This window comes from Cephus cinctus, unplaced genomic scaffold (assembly GCF_000341935.2).
Source record: "Cephus cinctus unplaced genomic scaffold, Ccin1 Ccin1_scaffold0013, whole genome shotgun sequence".
Taxonomy (NCBI): domain Eukaryota; kingdom Metazoa; phylum Arthropoda; class Insecta; order Hymenoptera; family Cephidae; genus Cephus; species Cephus cinctus.
Window position 1 is genome coordinate 1,504,698 of NW_014332762.1, and position 5,930 is coordinate 1,510,627.

General features: G+C 45.1%; 1 protein-coding gene across 7 annotated transcripts in view; it reads right to left on the bottom strand.

Moving 5' to 3' along the window:
* The window catches only part of LOC107264558, a 74,250-nt gene that overhangs the window by 31,941 nt on the left and 36,379 nt on the right, over window positions 1–5,930 (bottom strand). For 2 of the 7 annotated variants that reach the window (XM_025082362.1, XM_025082353.1), the window contains one exon: window positions 2,364–2,389. The exons of the other annotated variants lie outside the window; for them this stretch is intronic. The gene's annotated coding sequence lies outside the window, so the exon portion shown is untranslated. The remainder of the gene's footprint in view (window positions 1–2,363; window positions 2,390–5,930) is intronic. 7 annotated transcript variants of the gene reach the window in all.

The following is a 5,930-nucleotide window of genomic DNA, read 5'->3' on the forward strand; positions in this document are numbered from 1 at the left end:
GGGGGGGGGGGGGGGGGGGGGGGGGGGGGGGGGGGGGGGGGGGGAGGGGGCGAGAGAGAAAAACCACGATAAAAAATTTCTCGTACGATCTACATAGAGGAGAAGTATTAATACGTGCGTTAAGACGGGCGAAATAACCCGGCAGACCCACGAGTATAGGATGACACGCCGGGAGGATCCCGATCGGGCCCCAGAGTCACCGCCGCTCGGTGTACTCGGCGCGCTCGGGTATAGACTGCGCTGCGCTCGGGCATCTTCGGAAGCGCTCGGCTCGACCTTGAACGGGCCCTGTATGGTCTATGCCACTGACACGGACCAAGGACGCCCCTGGTAACGCCGTGCTGTTGTCCCGAAACGCGGTCGAGGAACTTCGTTGGAAAGTGTTCGCTGATGGCAACTCTTTTTCGTGCGGGCATCCAGTGGCGTAGGACTCCAGCGTACCCAGAGGGGTGCGAATCGACCCCCCGACATTATCCTTTTACGGTGATACTATTTTTTGCCGACGATCTCGTCCACCGACGGAAACACGGAGACACGGAGGAGTACGCTAGACTAGCTAGAACCAAAGTATAGGTTAATTCGAAAGAGACTGGGCCTTTTTAGGAGACTTTTTTAATCCGAATTTCATTTCCCTTAGAAATGATACACGAGTGGAATGAAGATACGATTATGTACTTTAGGCAGTGTTAAAGAAATTTAAAAAATATTTTTCCTCGCGTCACACAATTGGGACTCGGGTTACTGTTCCGTAGATTCCTATTGTTTCTGGTGATCCGCATGGGGCCCAAATTTTTTGCTCACGCCAATGACCCAGCCACCGACTCCTCGTCTGTCCTAAACCTCGTCTACCGGGCCCCGCTGGGCCCGGTCTCGTGAGCGTATGAAAAAAAGGGCCCTGAGAGGAAAGGGGTCTGGATATTCTGGCCCTGAATCTAACGAAATATTCATTGGGCCCGAAGAGAAGAGCCAATCGACTCCCTTCAACGCATTTCGCGCAAGTCCCCAAATCCTTTTGCTAAAAATAACGCGACCGCCACGTTTTTTCCCTTCGTCCAAGTGAATATTTACGATTGGGTATCAACCCTCGAATCGTTAACTCGGACCCAGCCGCCTCGTCACTTGGGCCCAATGAAAATACTTTCTACAGAAAATCCGATCTCGCTCCCATATACGCATATAGCTATACCGGTTCCACACTTTATACCAGCCAACGTTAAAACCTCCTACCTTGGCATTACTGGATCCATAATCTCGACTCGCATGATTTATTCGTCGCCATTAAATGCCGGCAATGAAAAATCAAGCCATTGTTCTATCCGTGCACCGAGAATGGATAAATATTTGGTAAATAGCAACAGCAGATCCTAAGTCTGATCTTTAAGCCCTCGAAGGATGAACGACGGAACGTTTCTAAGGTGTGTTCGGCTTAACGCTAAGAAGATTACAGAATTATGTTGCAACGGACGTTAAAACCTTCTATTCTGACTACCCCGTGGATAGATCTTACACCTCCTATATACCTACGCTTACCCATATCTATATATATACACAATTGGCACAAACGGTAGTTCGCCATTTAAATGAAAGCATTAGTTCTATTACGAGGTAGCAAGGTTCCTACATAGTTACCTACCTACCCGTATATACATATATACACACGTGGTACTGGCTAAACAAAAAGTTGAGCCATTACTATTATTTCTCAATTATAACCTGCCAGGACGGGCTCTGCGTCCCAAGTTTACCACGACAGGAAGGCCTATCGTATGCCGGAAAGGATTGCGTGACCGTACCTCGGATTTGTTACAATTAATATGCGCTTGGGTATCCGCCATGCGAAATCCAACTGTCATGTATCCGATTAAGGCGTTTCCATAGCGCGACCAATTGCGATTGGAATTGTAATTTTTTTTTATTTTTTTTTTTTTTTTTTTTTTTTTTTACTCACCCAGGGCCAAGTGCTTGCGACTTATTTTATCTATTTCCATTGCACTGATTACTCAGTTTGACACGCGGTTGCCCATCTTGCTTGGCCCCCCCTAAGTAAGTAAGGACTTTACAAGGTTGTTAGCGTCGCATTAACTGAGCTACAATTTAAGTACATCATCGTTCCCCGTATAATTTAGAATCTAATTAAGAGGCCGTTGCGGTTTGGCCTCTTGTATATAATGTATAGTATAGGGATACAGTCGTGAGAACATAAATCCCACGTTAAACGGTCATTAACTGCAAAACTGTTACCGAGCCCAAGTAATAATGCGTCTGTGAGATAATTAATAGGAGCAATTAGAAGTGAGACTTTGGTATCGCTTATTTAACTGTCTCCGTCATATTAAAGATGGCTGAGTTGGCTCTGTACTCACTTGTCGACAGTCCACGTAGCTCAGACCTGCAACATCGGGTGAAAAAGGGACGATTCAACGAGTTGGATCAATTTACATAATAATATTACCATGTTTACATGGTATTTGCATAGCCGCGGGGGGAGTACTTACGAAAAAAGGGAACGACGCTCTTGAAATACGGATTTTTGTTAAATTAAGAAAAATACATTAAAGAGACGATACGGAAAGCAGCAGCAGGGTAGATCGAACTTGATGGAAGGTATGAGGATGGAAAAAAAAAAAAATTCATGAGATTCGTAGCAGGATCTCAGGGTGGTCGGAAATAAAAGGATTCTCTTCTAGGAATTCGAGCGTGGAATTCTCGTACCTTCGAAAACCTCTTTACGAATTCCGTGAAGAGTGACGGCGATAAAGAACAAAAATATTCCCACGTGGTTCCAAGGAGATGGGACCATCTCGTTTCCTCGAATTTCCAATATTTCGCTAATATTTATTCACCGAATTGCACACGTCATGGGGTACCAGGTTTCGATCGTAGGCACTGTAAAAAGTCGTATGAATTTAAAGACCGGAAGTTCCCGATAACGAATCTCACGTCCGCGTCAGTACAAAAACCTTGATTCTCTTTGCCAGATGGAGACATAGTCCATAGACCATATCAAATGTGAAATACGAGATACGCGATATAGAAAATACGTATAACGCGACGCCAGGTGAATATAACGTACCCGAACGTGTCAAAGTGCAGAAACGAGAGTCGCGTGTTCCCTGAAAATATGAAAATTATTAAAATGACCGTAGCTCGAGAGATTCTCAAGTGACCAAAACCAGTCCTCGCTACAGTTCAGCGGTGTATGCTTCGACCGTGCCGAAATCCTAAAATTTTCAATAAATCATACTTCCTGAAAAAATTTCGCAGATTAACGAAAATGGCGCAAAAAAGAATTTCACGGTCATACCAGTCACGCATATATTCAACCAGCAACCCTCTTTTTTTTTTTGTCACTGACAAGCATCATTATTGCAATGCAAAAGTAAAAGTAAGTCCCTCCAGCCAATGGGATAGCTCGACTCTGAACAGTACAGTCTCGTCTCCGCGCATGCACCTAGTAATTTTTCTCTATGGAATCCAAGTGAATTTTCCGTGCTATAAAGTCAGACATTGTTCCTAGGGAATTATGGGAAGGATACGAGCACGAAGGTTGCGCACGTGATGCGTGGCAGTGCGTGGATGCAACATACAGTCGGATAAGTATATACGCGAAGTAGGGAACCGGCGTCGTGCTCGGTAAGCTATGACGAAGGTTAGGTTATCTTTTACCGCGGATCTAAACGTTTTACATGTTTCGCTCGGCGAGTACATTGTCATCTTACGAAGAAGTCGTGCAAGGTAGAGCATAGAATTTACGAGTCTAATTGCCGGGCTATCGATTTCCTAATAGCAAGACTACGCACTGGGCGCTCTCCTCTCCCGCGGCTCCCAGCGACCGTCCGAGCCTCCTTGGCCTTCGTTAAAGACACGATGCCGCGCGAGTCCTGACAACAGACTCCAAGAGAAAGAGCGAGCTCGTTACCGACCGAAACTTCGTCAAGATAATACCGGGTGAAAAAAATTGATTTTCAAAATTTTCAAAAAAAAAATTTTTCATTTCAAATTTTCAATTATTTCTTCTATACGCACTTCCTACCCAAGTTCGCGTCTCCACGGTTCATCGGGGTCATTCACACTCGTCCGCGCTCACGCAGAACGTAACCCCCGACCTAGGTGGATCGGTCCAGGATACATTGGCGGGTCCGAATGATCAAAGCCAATGGGCGCCAATGGCGGAGAATCAAATGACGAAGTAAATTTGATGCGATGCCATTGTTATTATCATTACTAAACAATGGCCAGGTTCATTAAAACGACCAAAGGAATCCCCAAAGCCAGAGTTCATTCGCATTCTCGCGTATGTATGGACAATGGGCACGACGTACGAATCGCGTACACGTGTGCGTACAGGCGGGTTAAAAAATTCTCGTCCTACCGTGCCAACCACACCGGGGAGGAAATTGAGTGAGTACTCGACCTCTACCTTGGTCGCCACGCATCGCGAATCTTCTCCATCCTGGCTACTTTGCATTTTACACCGACGAAGATTTGATCGTTAGACATGCCAGAAGGCATTCGTTAATTCTTTATGTTGTATATATGTGCGTATATGTATATATATACACATCAGAGTCGAAAGGACACAGGTCGAGCCTCGCATTATCAACTCCCCTTCTACTGGTCGGCCATTATCCTTTGGAGTTGCACTATTGTGCCACTTCGGTAAGGCCCAGCCAATTCCATAGGTACGGCCCTGTCGCCAGCAACAATTTCGCGTAATTGCCCCCGACGCAACGCGATCTTCAACTTGCCCGCTCTCAGTGGGACACTTGGGCTGCTCGCTCGCTCGTTTTCTTATTTAACGCTGTGGCTATTTGTCCCCGGGATCGCCTTTCCTTTCTGCCTGTAAGCCGCGCATCTAATCGCGAACGGAGTGACGGGACGTCGATTGAACATACGATACATCGATTGGTAAGGACGATACTGGTTTTCAGAGTTAAATCTCTCGAGGATCTGTATTGTATGGATATCCTCCACGGATAGGGCTATGACCTTAGAGAATCTTGGAGATTTTCAACTCGGAACACTGATAACACACAAGTGCAATGGCCACGTGGTCTGACTGTGTATTTATTGTTACAGGCTCAATTTCTATATCGATCTTGCATTTCGTTCGATCCTCGTGGGCAGCAAGATCGCAGGGACTATTGTAATCTTAGATAGAGATTTTCCATTTTTTTTCTTCTATTTCTATTTTTTTCTCAAGATTCACTCGGTTTCCGGGTTAGGGTCGTACCTCTCGCGGGGATAAGGATAGACCGCACGGAGAAACGATGCTCGTAAACAGCAATCAGACCAGATCGAGATCTGCTTGCATAACATCGAGCCACCGAGACCACCGTGGTCTCGCTAAACGTCCAAGTCTTGAAGCTTCGTACAAATATGGCGTTTCGACAAAGACCGCAAGATATTTCACGATCGGATTCAAGTAAGCACGAGCATACGTAGCAGCGATCCAAACGAACAAGTGGTATCGTTACGTCAATTATAAAAATTATTTTTTTCCTCGACATCGAAGCCCGATCTATCGAGACCGGCAAAACAAGCAACCAGCCGATTTCACGTCAGTTCCCCGAAAAAGAATATACTTCGTAAATGCGCGCGCAGCATCGCCGACCGAAAACATAATAATTCCGTTAGGAATTCGAGAAACGTCGAAACGACCTCGTTCACCTATTTACACGGCATTGGGATACGTGACACTCGAGCAAGGATTATATCACGTGACAAGTGTCGGATCGAATGGCTCGCAAATTATTGGCAACGATTGACTTATCGATGGCGGCAAATTCAAATTCGTCTACGATGAATTCTCACGAAGCGATCGATGTCCAGTGACGAAACGACGTAAATATATATATATATATATATATATATATATATATATATATATATATTATATATATATTTTTTTATTTTATATATATATATAT